Below are 15649 nucleotides of genomic sequence, written 5' to 3'. Positions count from 1 at the left end.
TCTCTTCCAACCAGATGTTTTCTGTGATTCTGTGATTGTGTGATAATTTCAAAATAATTTACACATCTAGACCAAAAGGACAGAGGTATCTAGAGTATGGATTTTTGTGCCCCTGCCAGGTCAAGCAGAGGTACCACAGTCCACCAATGACATTCCACCAGTCTGAGTGGCTGGTATTGTCAGAATCCAAGTGATGCTGACTTCTCCAGACTTCTTCATCATGAGTCAGGGCAATGAAAACCTCAATTTTACATCTCTACAATACAACAGGTTTTCCAGGAAAATTCAGAGATGAACCTACCCTCTTGGTCTCCTGCATGCACGATCCAAAGGCCACTGGGCAGACAAGAGCCCGCTGCCATTTTGAAGTAATTTAGCAGCATCCTCATTCCTGAGGTGTTCGCTGTATGATATAAGTGGGGTGCCTTGGAGGCCAGCAGCAACTTCCTCACCCTGACAGCGACATGGAAGGTTCACTAGGGTGAGGCCATAATGTTTCCATCGGCAAACCACACTAGCACAATCTGGGGCACAAGAAACGAGGACACCTAGCTGGCTCCAAGTGGAGGTCCTGATGAGCCTGCTAGGCCGAGGCAGTTTCGCAGGTGGATGGCTTTTGGCAGGTGGACAGTACAGTGGTTATCTTTTCTCTGTGACGCGGAGCAGCATCTTGGCTTCCACATGGAAGGCATCTAGGGGTGAGAGAGTGCGAACTGCTGCTGAGCTTCACCCTCCCGAAAGCTGCCGCACTTCACGGGCAGGGATGGGACACAGGGCCCCCAGCTGCACGCCCGCAGCACGCAGCACGCATCCCGCCGAGGCTCGGCCTCGCCAAGGCAGGCGCCAGAGCCAGGCGCCGTGGGGCTGCTGCTGCCAGAGCCGCCCGGATCCGGCCAGCGGTCACCTGACGCCGCGCTCCCTCTTCAGTTCGTTTCTTGCTCGGGGCGGCGTGTGTTAAATTACTACTGAAATATAAAGAAATAAATAATCAAATAGTTGTTTTCCCCGAGGACCGGGACGGCCTTTTTCCCCCTCAAGATCTTAAGATCCTCCCCCTGTCCCCGCTGCTTCCCCCCGCCCCCCCAGCTAACTCCCCTGAGGGGAGGCGGGCGGCCGCCGTACCTGGCGCCCTCTGCCCGGGGAGGAGCGCGCAGCGCCGCCCCGGCCCCGGCGACACCGACACCGGCCGCCGAGCAGGTGGGCACGGACGGGGCGCGGCGGCTGGGGTTGGGAGGTGCCCGGTGCCTCTGTCCTGTCTCGCCGCCCCAGTCAGCCGGAGGCGCCGGGGTGGTGGGCGCGCTTCCTCCCGCCGCTGGGGCCGGGGGCCGCGGTGGGCGAGGCGGGACGGAGCTCCCGCCGCTGGGGCCGGGGCTGAGGCAACTCCGCCGATAAACTTGCTGCCGCGGCCGGCCGCCGCCGCCCCACTCACCCGCTCCTCACCGGCAGGGCCCTGCCCTCCCGGTCAGCGGCCGGTCTTTGGGCCCAGGAGGGTGCCGGGGGTAGCCAAGCCTCTGAGGTGCGGGTACTCACCGCCGTGGAGTAAGCATTGGCTGCGTGTTAGATACGGGCTTCGCGGGGTGCTGCTCTTCTGTTCTGCCAAGTGACGGAAAACAGGCTGTTTTCAGGCGGTGGTGCAGAGGATGAACTTTTTCCCTCCTAGCTTTCAGCCTTGAAATAGATGTACTGGACTAGGTCAGCTGAGAAAAAGGGGGGGGATGAGTAACAGCCAAAGCTACCGTGTATCGAATGCGTGTGCGCCTATTGCAAGGGGAATGCTGCAGAAGCGCTGGAAAGAAGCACTGACGGCTTTGATGATAATTAGCATGGGTGAAAATGAGACCGAAATCTTGTCACATGCATCAGCCTGTCTGCACTGATACAGAGTGAGGGGGAATGTGTTGGTGAAAGGTAGCCAGGGAGTTTGTTGTCATGATTCTGAGGGTATGCTTGGAGTTGCAAAGGCACCGCAGCTGAGGGTTATGTCACAGCCCGGGTGGGGAGGAGTGGAGGAAGGGTGTCTTTGTGTCACGCAAGAAGTTCAGGAGTTCTAGGAATAGGAAGGGCACAATTGGGCCAGCATACCTTTGTGTGTGTGTCTGTGTGTGTCTGTGTTCATTACTGAAAGTGGAATGTTACTAAGCAAGATTTCTGAAGGGTAGCGAAATAAGTCTAATTTAGGAGAGAAGACACAGATGTAAGACAAGGGTTGGTGATTTCAACACAGAAGAGTCTTGGGACGGTCTGCGTTTATGGGCTAGAATTTGTAAGTGCTTCTTCTGATTCAGACAGTGAGACATTACTGAAATTATGATAACAGTGATACCTGTTACTGTGCATGCTGCATGGATCGAATTGTTGAACTGCTTCCTGATACAGACTGTGTTCAGCGGCTCCATCTGTTTATCCAGCACAAACTCCTGTGCATTTAACACCTTGTGTTTGTATCATCAGTGTTAATGTTGTCAGTTTGCATCTTTTGTACTGAAAGACGTGAGTCAAGGAAGATGATGAAGAAAATGAGTACAACTTGATTCCACGATGGCAGTAGGAGCAGAGACACTTGTTAGGTATGTGTGGGTGAGGATGGTTCCCGTTCACCGCGTGAACCTGTGACCCAAAACGGTGCCCCCGCTGTGGAATGTGCAAGCGCTGCAGACGCTGCTGCCACCCACGGCTCGTAAGGGACATTGCCCAGCGTGAGGTGGAAGGAGTGAGTCTGCTTTGACATTATCACCTTCTGGTACAAGATACCATACAAGAAGCTCAGCTTTGGCTCTTAAAGAGGATTGCATGAAGCGTTTTGTTTCTCCCATAGAATGCTTTGGGTGCTTTGCTGTAGGTGATGACAAAATGCATCTAAGGAAATTGTGTGGGAGGCAATTGTTTTACTTTTGAAGATTCTGGTCAAGGAATGGGGCTGAGTGGCCATCCTGCAATGCCTCTCAATGTTCCAGTGAGGTTGATATTAAACATTTTGAAGTATTTTCTACATCACTGTGTTGAGATTGAGGGCCCAGTAAGGCTAAGTGGCATGCAAACTTGCACAGAAGGGCCAGTACCAATTTGCAGTTTCAAAAAATCAGTCGAGGATACACATCATTCTGTGCAGGCCGGTGTATACAAATAGTTTGATTAGCTTTGCATACAGACTTTGGTTCCTTAGGGGCAGATGCAAAGCTTAATTCGTTAGCTACAGTGCTCAGGTCATTGCTGGTTTGAATCTTTCTGATTTGAGATGCACTTGAGATTCTGATTCTGTGATTGTACTGCACTGGAAAGAGCAACACATGACTGTATTTATCAAATAGTGTAATACAAAGCAACTTCCTCTTATTATTTTTCTCTCTGTTGGCAGATCTGAAAGGAAATGCAAATAAAGGTCATGTAACATCTTAATTTCTCTTACTGCAGTACATTAGGAAGGGCCATGCTAGGATTGTGTACATAACGACTGCTAAATCGGAACTTGCAGGAAGTCCTTAGGTAAATCAGACATAATTCAGTAACACAAACACAGCAGTGTCACATCTCAGTTATCACACCATAAAAGTCAGAAGTGTTTGTTGAATGTCCTTAACAGAATATAGCATGGATCCTAATAGACACTCTTTATACTGATGAAGAATTGGTTTCAATGGTTGAGGAGATGGGTGTTTTGGGAAGCTCGTTGTCCTCTGAAAAGGAGACCTTGAACTGAAAATAATACCATAGTCACAACAAAGAGGAAACTGCTTGCACATTTTAAGGCAAATATTAGAAGCTTCAAAGTTGAGTAAGACCATTTACTATTTTTTATTATACTTAAAATTATTAACTGATGTTAAATTGTTTAATATAACTATCTAAAAATAGTCTAGCTCTAAAGAGATGCAGAGCAGCCAAAGGATTGGTGTCACATTTCTTTGTGTGTTTGTTAGTCATAACTCACTGATGAGAATTACATGATTTTGCAGAAGCAGCTGCTTCTGTGAAGGAGATGAGACTGCACTAGCACAGCACAGCTCTCCTAACCTTGACTTATGTAAGTTCCTGATCTGGCTGCTGCATTATTATGTGGGTATTTTATGCCATTCATTTTAAGGTCTAATAAATGAGATCACAGGTGAAAAGTTAAAGCAGATGATTGCTTTAATGGTAGTCAGATCTGTTGTGCCAGAGTAAAGATTCAAGGCTTCTTCAGAATATATGTAAAATGAATAGCTAAATAAAGGTAGCAATCAAATAGTGCAGCAAATAAATGATTTTATCTGAAAGTCTTCAATACTCACAAGAAGTTACTCTGCAGTTTTGAGATACAGCTTTCTGGGGGTGGGTAAAAATGCCTTCTTTGCCAATATTCTTATAGTCTGTGCTCTTACCCAGAGTACTTACTCTCTTTGGGGGAAAAGAAATGAAGCTTTCTGAAAATTGACTTATAATAGCAAAACCTTAATGAGACTTCACAGTTACTTTTTCATTTGTGGTCATTCTGCTTCAGGATTGTCCAGTGGCTTCATCACAGCCAGAATGAAGAGTGATGGAAGCAATGCTGTGTTTGCAAATAGGGGGGTGGGGGAAAAAGTCATCCATGGAGTTTCCAAATTAGAGAGAAAAAGAGGGTTTTTATTTAGACAAAATCGGGGGTTCTTTTTTTTAACATGCCCACCTTAATTTCTGAGTATCATTGAGTAAACTCTTGCAGTATTACATACATGACAGCTGTAAATCTGCCTTTGGATTGCTTTGGAAGTATGTGAAGCACCTAAAGAATCTTCATAAGGTGTGAAAGGCGTGTGTTCATGCCTCGGTAATACAGACAACAGCTGAAATGGTTTTCCTTTAGACTACCAGCAATATCTCTCTCTCAAATAAGATCATGCATGGGGAGCCTGAGTCTTTGCACTGACCCTGTGTCATCTTTCACAGCTGTTAGGCGTAGTTGTATAACCTTTTGTGGTGAGAATGGGATCATTTTGTAGCCAGCCCAGGCAGGGGTGAGCAATGCAACAACTATACTGTAGCTACAGCGTAAGTGATACTACAAAGTAAAAGGCAGAAGGGGATTGGACCAAGGGTCCCTATGAGATAAATCATAGAATCATAAGATCAGTAAGGTTGGAAAAGACCTCAGAGATCAAGTCCAACCTATTACCTAATACCTAACACCTCATGACTAACTAAACCATGGCTTCAAGTGCCACATCCAATCCTTTTTTGAACACTGCCAGGCATGGTGACTCCACCGCCTCTCTGGGCAGCACATTCCAATGGCCAATTACTCTTTCTGTGAAGAACTTTCTCCTCACCTTGAGCCTAAACTTCCCCTGGTGCACCTTGAGACTGTGTCCTCTTGTTCTGGTGCTGGTTGTCTGGGAGAGGAGACCAACCCCCACCTTTCTACATCCTTTGAGGTAGTTGTAGAGAGCAATAAGGTGTCCCCTGAGCCTCCTCTTCTCCAGGCTAAACAATCCCAGCTCCCTCAGCCTCTCCTCATAGGGCTTGTGCCTAAATTTCACTGAACATAAGAACAGAAAATTCTCCATAAAAGCACTTGCTCGATCTTGACACTGCTCTTAAACACATCTGAGGAAAGTACCTCCTGTGTCTGCTCTGCAGCTTCCATGTAATGGATATGCTGTGTCCTTCATTTACACTGTTGGCAATTGCAATGTCTGCCTGGATAAATTAAAGTGTTGGCTAGAAATTACAGTGCTTCTGCTTGAGACACAAGATAGGAGTCAAATGCTTCCTTCTAGATGGACAAAGTGAATGAATGGGTCTAGGGATAGTACTCCCTTTGTGCTGGCCCCTTACGCAATCTGTACGCAGGTGTGTATGACTGCTGCACCATTACACATTTTCTGGTTACTGTATCATGTTTTACTATTCATTAAAAGCAACAACAGCAACAAAAAAGGGGGGAAAAGGGGGCAGAATATGGTACTGCATCACAAGGGAGGTCTTGGGATCTTTTGTTCCTCCTTTTTATCCTCTGGCTTGGAAGGTGTTATCTTACCGGCTTTCCTAACTGGCATAATTTGTGCCGTGAAAAATTTGCATGCACCAGTCTGCTGCCTGCATATAAAACGGTCCTGGCAGGTTTTGGGCTTTTGTCCAAGCCAGTTACACTTTTGTTGTGTGCTAAAGAAGAGAAGAAGCAACACTTTATCCGTACCAAATCCATAGATCTGCTGTGCTAGTCGAGTAGACACAAAATCGTGAGGTGCAGAGAAAGCACGCTAGGCTTCCACCTAAGGAAAACAGACTGATGTTGTTTTTAGCAACTTATTTTCAGTAGGGATATTTTTCTCCTCTTGGGGTGCATGAATCCCTGCAAAAATATCTTGTCAAATTCTGCCCAGGATTTGAGCAGAAAGTTGCCTTAATTGTCCACTTGTGCGAGCGTAAACAGCTAAACACATCAGTGGTGGTGCTTGTGCTTCTGCAGATTTTATTTGCTTGGGTGTTTTCAGACTTAAGCCCTAAAGAGATGACCTCACTTCTGCTCAAGGAAAATCTGGCATAAAAATGAATAATATGGATCAGTCCCTAAATTGATAAATTGACAGAGAGGGTGGAGAATATCAGTGAAGTGTGGTGTGTGAATGACAGCTGTAGGGCCCGACAGGGTATTTAATGCAGAATGAAAGCCTTTTTTTAGCCTTGAAATGACTGTTGAGCAAGGAAATTATGCAGAAGCCGATGGTACAAAATGTATTGGATCGAGTAATCATGAGTTTACATTGACTTAACCGTGGGATGAATGATGCAGTGCCATGTGGGGATACTCGAGCTTGCTCTGAACAGGCTGTTCCAGGAGCTGCAAAGGCCTAATGTAGCTGCAGCATGTGTACACTGTGGTTGCTTTGCTGCTTTCCTCAGCCCAGACTTGTTTTACCTAGGTGTTTTTCTTCAGTATTTCAATCTTTCATGCAGTCCATCAGGTGAGGCTTTGTATGTTGGCTCTAATACTTTCTGTGTCACAGTCCAAACAGTGGACTCATGATGGTTCGTTAGTGCAGTCTCAAAGTGCGCACACCAGGGGGTTCACTTCAGTCAGCAGTAAAACTTTATTGTTTGCCCATGAGAGGTAGAGAAAAGTCAGAGGAGAAAGCTGAAAAGTAAAATAAAGTGGAATGAAAATGGAAAAGAGAAAGAGGTCTATAGCTATCGATGTGAGGGTCCAAAGACACCTCTCTGGTCCAAGATCCAGTCCTGCTGTTCCTTCTGATCTTTTCTTGATCTTGGTGGGGAAAGCTTTCCTTCAAAGTCTTCTTTGTCACATTACTTTTCCACCTGCTTTTTGTTACTTGTCCTATTGCTAGGGAGACATCTTTTAGAATCAATTTCACACCCACTGATGTCCAAACTCCAACTCCCTCTGCCCCTCATGCTCCCCATGAGTAAAGCTCCCATGCGTGCCCAAGGAAGAGTGGCCAAGGTGTGGTCTAGGCCCAAGGGCGTGTGCCCAAGGTGTGGTCTGCCTTAGAGGCAGGTAGCCTTAGGCCAGGAGGTATATTTTCATATTATAATGACATTGTAATGAGCAGAGTTCACTAAGGTTCATGGTTCCCTTAGCTACACCAGGGCGTCAGTCTCTTATGGCAGAAGTTATATTCCCTCATTCTGAAGCAATAATCATGGACAGTGAAATTGTCCATCATACTTGGCAGGTACAGACCATTGGTACCAGGCAGGTCTCTTCCCTTGGGGCCTGCACCTGTAAATCCATGGAGACTGCACTCTGTTGTACAGGCTCAGTAATTTAACCAGTAACTTATTATGGAGTAGGCTGCTGCAAAACTCATGCTAAGATGGTAGCCTGAATATCAGTCCAAGTCTTTGGGGTATGGGGGTCCCAATTCCTGATGACAGATAATGCTCTTCAGACCACTCCTTGCAAGCTGTAGTCAGGATATGACTGCTTATACTTCCTAGAATCACATTGTGGGGTTTTGTTTCAGAGCCAGATGAGCCTAGTTCTGCATTTCTTAGGTCTTTTCCAACCAAACTGATTCTATGAATCTGCTGTTTTTCTCAGTACCAGGAACCTGTGCTGAACCTCTAGTATCATCATGCAGAGTTGCCTACTTTTGTAGGATGTGCAGTGTCATTTCAGCAGCATTGACAGCTAAGAGCATGAATGTAGTACATAAGCACATTCAGAAGTTGTTGTTTGATTTGCTAGGACCTTGGGGATAGCTTTTTTACCAGTGGAAATAGATTTGGAAGGCAAATGGGTAGTCACAACTTCACTGAAAACCAGGATCATAGCTTCTTGGAGGAGGTGCCTGGGAGACCAGCAGCCTTCCAGTACCTGAAGGGGGCCTACAGGAATGATGGAGAGAGACTGATTGTAAAGGCCTGCAGGGACAGGACAAGGGGCAATGCCTTCAAACTAGAGAAGAGCAGATTTAGATTGGATGTTAGGAACAAGTTCTTTACTGTGAGCGTGGTAGATCACTGGAACAGGTTGCCTCGGGACATGGTTGAGGCCTCTCCCCTGGAGATATTCAATGTGAGGCCTTGGGCAACCTAATCTAGTTTGGAATGTCCCTGCTGACTGGGGGGAGGTTAAACTGACCTTTGGAGGTCCCTTCCAGCCCAGCCCATTCTATGATTCTATGATTCCCATTCTTTGAGGTGAAGATTGACTACCCTAGGTGATCCTGCTTTGGCAAGGGGGTTGGACTTGATGATCTCTGGAGGGGTCCCTTCCAGCTTCTAATGTTCTGTGATTTTATAGTTTCCCTGGTAACTTATTTTTGCAGGTGAGCAGATCATCACATTTTACATCCCTTATGAGAGACAATTCTCCTTCCAGCATAGGGTGACCACAGCCCATGCTGGGGCATGATGCTGATACTCTATTGTAGGGAAGAATGGCTCACACTGAGTTGCCAGATTTATTTCCCTTGTATTACCAGTGTTAGACCATGTTTCTTAAGCTGGTAGGTATAAGCCCTACATGACAGGCAGACAGGTTGCTATAAATTCATGCTTTCAAGATGGAAGGCACCAAAAATTGGATCTCTGATGAAACATCATCTGGCTAAAAGTGAAAATTTTAGAGCTGAGACATGAGTTGTGAAAGTCCTGTGGCCTCCTCATAGCCACGTTTGCAAAGTGCCTTTAGCTGGCTGCCTGTGAGAACAGACATTTGTTGAACAGTGTATGTAGCACAGTTGAACACTAGCTACTTACCTGGAAAGCAAAGCTTTCCTCTGTTAAGGGAATTTATTTGGTGGGAATCATTCTGTGTACAGGTTATGCTTCTCAAAGATAATATGAATTACAGTAAATATAGGAACGACTGTAAAGAAACATATCAATAACAATTCTGTGGAAACATGCAATTTACTTCTCTGCAGAGACCAGAAACCTTGCAAGTGCTAACTTGGAAACGTGGAGAGCTCAAGTGCTGCTCACAGTGAAACTCCTGAGGAGTGTGTGAAGAAACAGCTGTCTTCAGAATGTGGCAGTGACCTTGAACTTCCCCCGAGCAGCACTTTATTTAGCTTAGGCTGATGATTAACTTTGCTAATGAGTATATCAAATTCACCATTGTTTAGGTCTCTGGCAGTGTCTGTCTGTGCGGGGACATTGAGGTACGTTTAAAGGAAACCCTTTGTTAAATCGTTTCTGTTGCAAAGTTATGTCTGTGCAAGTCCTAATTGCTTCTAATTTACCTCATTTGTCTTTGGGCTCTTTAACTTATTCAGGTGAACAATGACACTTACAGTAGGCATAATATAGTTCTTTTGTGTTGCTCTTTACTCTTCAGAGGATAATGAATTCTCTTACTCTGCACCCTTAGAGCAATTAGTCTTCTATGGCAGATCCCCATGGAGCAGAGGAAGCTACACCCTGAAATAGTCATGTACAGGGATGTGAAGTCATCTGCACAGCTTCGCCCCTCAGGGGAGGTTTGTTGAGACATATCACTTTCATTTCTAGCCTCAGCGCCATGGGGAGCCCAGCAGAAGTCTGCCCACAGCACACATGGAAGCGAGGCATCTTCAAATGCCTGTAATCCGTGCTAGGTCAGCCCTGGACAGTTTGTTGCAGTGTTGTCAGGCTCCTCAGAATTAGTTGCAGTCTTTCTTCAGGCAGAATAGGGATGGAGCCCTTAGCTGGATCAAACTGGGTGGAAATAGTCCAAGATGAGAAGAACTTGGCTTAAAGGCAGGATACTGTTATGTGCTGAGACAATCCCACAGACCCAAAGTGCTTGAGAGTGTTTAATCAGATAGTAAACGGGGGAAGAACCCTCAAGGTTTGTACATTTCAATGGAATTGACAGAGTCAGATTCTGCCTTTAGTTGCAGTGATCTTAAGAGTGACTGAAACTAGGAATTCCTCTCTTAAGCTGCATACAATCCAAGTACCTTCTGAGATGAAAGGATGGAAGGCTGGAGTTTTCTTACCTAGTTGTAAGAATATTCCTATGAATGTCTTAAAAGATAGTAAGGTAGGTGTGTACCCAGGTGTTAGCCTTTGTTCTGTAAGATAAGAGTGTAACAGTTTGGCATTTCTGCACTGCCCTTAAAGGCACCAGAGACTGTCAAGGGTTTCTTTTGTGGACAGGGTTATTTTGCAGAGGCAAAAAAGACTATGAAGATACTCAGATATGCTCCACCTTGATTCTTCCTTGTTCTGTCCTCTAAACACAGTCACACTGAGAGACAGTGGAAAGAAATACAGCACCTGATGCTTTAAAATGGCATGCTTTGATTCTGTCACATTAAAAATACAGTCATTCCAAGCAGACTCTCTTTCCAAGCAGTTTTCATTTGTGCAATAGTGGCAGCAGAAAAGAATTATCTGTGCAACACATGGCTACCCTCTTCTGTTCTTTCTCCTTTCTGTCTCTACATGTGCTGTACTGTCTTTAAAAGATTTGTGGCGTGGCTGTTGCAGTGATTTCAGCTGTTCGTCGGTGGTGTTCCACATGAGCAGCAAGTAAGGGCACAATCAGGCTCATTCTGTGCTTTTCAGACCCTGGAAGTTGAGCAGAGGCTTAGTTGATGCTGTTTCTCCTGTGTGATTTTGAAATTCTATTAGTTTCCTGTTAAAATATAAGGCCTAAAAAGCTGTAACTCAGTATAGTTAATGGGGAAATCATATCTGCTTATTTAAAACTATCTGAAGGGGGCCTGCAAGAAAGCTGGGGAGGGACTTGTCAGGGTGTCAGGTAGTGATAGGACTGGGGGGAATGGAAAACAAAAATAGAGATGCGTAGATTCAGATTGGATGTTAGGTAGAAATTCTTCCCCACGAGGATGGTGAGACACTGGAACAGGTTGCCCGGGGGGGGGGGGTGGAAGCCTCATCCCTGGAGGTTTCTAAGGCCAGGCTGGATGTGGCTCTGAGCAACCTGATGTATCACAGTATCACAGTATCACAGTATCACTTAGGTTGGAAAGGACCTCGAGGATCATCGAGTCCAACCTGACACCACAGACCCCATGACTAGACCATGGCACCAAGTGCCACGTCCAATCTCCCAATCTCTCAATCTAGTGTGAGGTGTCCCTGCCCATGGCAGTGGGGTTGGAACTAGATGTTCCTTGAGGTGCCTTCCAACCCTAACAATTCTATGCTTCTCTGCTAAACACCCCTAGTTCCCTCAGCCTCTCCTCACAGGGCTGTGCTCCAGACCCCTCCCCAGCTTTGTTGTCCTTCTCTGGACACCTTCCAGCAGCTCAAAATCTTTACTAAACTGAGGAGCCCAGAACTGGACACAGGACTCAAGGTGTGGCCTAACCAGTGCTGAGTACAGGGGCAGAATGACCTCCCTGCTCCTACTGGCCACACTGTTCCTCCTACAGGCCAGGATGCCATTGGCCTTCTTGGCCACCTGGGCACACTGCTGGCTCATGTTCAGCTTCTGTCAGCCAGTACCCCCCAGGTCCCTTTCTGCCTGGCTGCTCTCCAGCCACTCTGTCCCCAGCTGATGCAGAGGAGTAGGAGAAACTCTTTTGCTTTGTACAAGGAAGAGTTATATGCAGTGCAGTGCAAATGGGTTCAAACTAAGCAAAGGAGAAATTAGGCTGAGTGTCAGGCAATCTGAATTATGAGTTATCTGACTGAGAAAGAGCTTCCCAAGAGAAATAATAGAAGCCACATTATATGGGACACCTAAAATTAGACTTCAGAAAGCACCAAAAAAAAAAGAAAAGCACAACCTTGCTTTGGTGGGGAAGTGGACTAGAAAAGGCAGGGTTTGTCATTTCCTTTCCTTTTTTCCCCCCAATAAATTCTGCAATTGTTGGGCCTGATTCTGCTCTGTGATGTGGAAGTTGAGGGAATATATACATTAACTTTTGACTGAGAAAACTGAGGCTAAACACACAGGCTTCTCCCCTCCACCTGCTGCCATTTTCTTTTAACTGTGTTTGTTTCCACCCCTCAGGGATAGGTCAGACCCCTCTCTTCCAGTGATGTATGTTTAGAGGAGAGAAGAATGGATGTGTGGGCCTTCATTACTGTTTGTGGCATTTCCCTCTTGTCTGGCTCTTAACAGACAACTAAAACTGATCAACATGATGCTCCTTTTTTATTTTTAATTCAGAATATTTTTAGCTTCTAATGTGCAAATCCACAAACCCAGCATGTTCTGAAGCCATTGCCTGAAATTACCAGTGATGGTTTAACTAGCACCTTGCCAGAGGGGGGGAGAAAGAGGCAAATGAAACACAGCCTTTAACCAAGGAACAGAGGGCCTAGAGGTAACCTCTGCTAATATATTCAAAGTGCTGCAGTCTTCTCCATAATTTTCTTTAAATGCAAACTGGCTCACAGGATGTTAGGGGTTGGAAGGGTACTCTGGAGATTATCATCAAGTCCACCCCTCCTGCCAGAGCAGGACCATAGAATCTAGCACAGGTCACACAGGAATGCATCCAGATGGGGCCTGAAAGTCTCCAGAGAAGGAGACTCCACAACCTCTCTGGGCAGCCTGTTCCAGTGCTCTGCGACCCTCCCAGTGAAGAAGTTCCTCCTCATGTTGAGGTGGAACCTCCTGTGCTGTAGTTTCTATCTATTGCCTCTTGTCCTATCCTAGGGTGCAAGTGAGCAGAGCCTGTCCTCTCTCTCTTGACACCCAGCCCTCAGATATTTAGAACCATTTATTAAATCCCCTCTCAGTCTTCTCTTCTCCAGACTGAACAGCCCCAGGGCTCTCAGCCTCTCCTCATAGAGCAGTGCTCCAGTGCCTTCATCATCCTCATAGCCCTCTGTTGGACTCTCTCAAGTAGATCTTTGTCCCTCCTGAACTGGGGAGCCCAAAACTGGATGCAAAATTTCAGGTGAGGTCTCATCATGGCAGAGTAGAGGGGGAGGAGAACCTCCCTTGATCTGCTGGACACACTCCTCTTAGGCACCCCAGGATGCCATTGGCCCTTTTGGCCACAACTGCACACTGCTGTCCCATGGACAACTTGTTCTCCACCAGCACTCCCAGGTCCTTCCACATAAATAAGACAGGTGCAGTAAGGCAACAAAGGTCCTTGTAGTCAGTCCTTACACACTAAAATCATGCTGTTATGGCCAATTATTGTTACTGTAAGTTAGTTTGAAGCTGCCTGCCTGTATCTACATACAGTCCTTTGCTAGCAGTGTCTATGTGAATGGCAGAGCTCCTTCCAAAGCCTGCTTGAACAGATGAAACCCTTATGTGGACAATGGTTCCTCACTGTGCAGGTGTCAGATGTGACCACCTTCCTGTTGCAAAAGTATTGGAATAACAAACACAGGAGGGAGTGTGTGTGTGCAAAAGCAGGACAGGTCAGGGCATCAAGGCTCTGAATCTGTGACAAGAGACAGGGGAAGGCACATACACAGAATCTCCTGAAAGACAGTTCATTTGTGGGGGATTCAAAACAGCAAGGGGGGAAAAGTATAAGGCACCTGTAACATTTCATTCCAGGGTTGTGGGCTAGAGCTCCCTGAAATGCATTCTTCTCTGTCACTGGACAAGAGGATTCAGGATAGGGGAGTGGGATACCAATGAAGTGAACAATTCCTCTTGCATTGAATCTTGCCTTGTAAACTGGCACAGTTTCTGGTCCTGGAACTTAGGCTGCACAAATGGGGGCTGGGGCAGGAACTGGTAAGAGAGGCAGCTAGAAAAGTCATCTCATTGTATTTCAGACTGTGACTTCTAAATGCAAAGAGCATATTCCCCTTTCCTTTCTCCCACTGCTGCTTGCCTCCAGTGTGCTTTACCTCCTGCTGCCATGCACATGGTCTGCCACAGAAGCGTGGGTTGTGGTTTTTTTTCTCCCTAATTTGACTACGAGCGCATTTCCCAAACTAAATCCTTAATGAAGACAAAAGGCCTCTATTGCAGGCTAGGAAGATACTAACCTGGAACAGAGTATTAGCAGGGAAGATTCATTCTCCTTATGTCTGTGCTTTTCAATTACTTCATTGAGGAAAAAGAGATATCTTCTGATAACAGCTTTTTGCATGGGGCAGCAGTGAGGGTGGAATGGTGGAGATGCTGTGATGCTGCCTTTCTTGGAAAGCTTTGTTAAACCATTATTAAAGTGCTTGTAACCAATTCTGTTACAGATCCAGGCTGCTCTGAGAGGCTAGTCCCTTGCAGAGCACTCTTAAATTACTTAAGCACAAAATTTCAGGCAGCTGGAAAAGCACAGAGGGCCTGGTTTAAGAAAAGGAGGAATGAGGCCTTGGAATTGTGGTCCTTTCAGCTTTACATCAGTTGGCAGGAAAGCATCAAAATGAGTGGCTTGGACAGCAGCACTCTGTGCTGGGTTAGGAAGTGGCTGGAGGGCTGAGCCCAGAGAGTGGTGGTGAATGGTGCCACATCCAGCTGGAGGGCAGTCAGTAGTGGTGTCCCCCAGGGATCAGTGCTGGGCCCCATCCTGTTCAATATCTTTATTGATGATCTGGATGAGGGGATTGAGACAGTCATCAGCAAATTTGCAGATGACACCAAGCTGAGAGCAGGTGTTGATCTGTTAGAGGGTAGGAGATCTCTCCAGAGGGACCTTGACAGGCTGGACAGATGGGCAGAGTCCAACAGGATGGCATTCAACAAGTCCAAGTGCCAGGTGCTGCACTTTGGCCACAACAACCCCATGCAGAGCTACAGACTGGGGTCAGAGTGGCTGGAGAGCAGCCAGGCAGAAAGGGACCTGGGGGTACTGGCTGACAGCTGGCTGAACATGAGCCAGCAGTGTGCCCAGGTGGCCAAGAAGGCCAGTGGCTGGTTGGTTGGTTTGGAGTTTGGTTTTGAGGTTTTTTTGTTCTTTTTAAAATTTGAGCATGTCCAGTGACCTTTGCAAAGTTCTTTATCCTTAGAGTAGCCAACCTCTGGCTTAAAGTCAACGGAGGTTTAGTCCCAGCAGGAGTCTCTCTGTGTGGTTTGTTGTGATTTGTTCTCTGCAGAATTGTATTTCTGGGCTATGGGTAGAGTAAGGCAAGGCATTGCAGTCCAAGCTAGACAGGCTGGCATCCATGTATTTGGCATTCATGGCAGTTGTCCAGATCTGTGAGCTTGCTCTTCAGATGAATGTTGTCACCAGATAACTGTAACGAGACTGTTCGTACTGTAGTTTGGGGAGCAGTGCAGAAGCAAAGTCTTCAGTCTGCTGAGTGCCAGAGATTTGGCTGATCTTCAGCTTATACTGTATAAACACAT

At 46.4% G+C, this 15649-nt stretch overlaps 1 protein-coding gene across 2 annotated transcripts in view; it reads left to right on the top strand.

The window, feature by feature from the left end:
- The first annotated feature begins 1129 nt into the window (after nucleotides 1-1129).
- WIPF3 (WAS/WASL interacting protein family member 3) overlaps nucleotides 1130-15649 on the top strand; it is a 45976-nt gene continuing 31456 nt past the window's right edge. The window contains exon 1 of one of the 2 annotated variants that reach the window (XM_068152365.1): nucleotides 1130-1197. The gene's annotated coding sequence lies outside the window, so the exon portion shown is untranslated. Of the gene's footprint in view, nucleotides 1198-1764; nucleotides 2568-15649 lie in introns of those variants that run through there. The other variant, XM_068152366.1, reaches the window with a different exon arrangement.

This window comes from Melanerpes formicivorus, unplaced genomic scaffold (genome assembly GCF_026170545.1).
Source record: "Melanerpes formicivorus ecotype bairdi unplaced genomic scaffold, bMelFor1.0.p_v2 SCAF_23, whole genome shotgun sequence".
In the NCBI taxonomy this organism is placed as follows: Eukaryota; Metazoa; Chordata; class Aves; order Piciformes; family Picidae; genus Melanerpes; species Melanerpes formicivorus.
The sequence above is the reverse complement of the archived record's forward strand: the minus strand, read 5'-3'. Positions and strand labels throughout refer to the sequence as shown.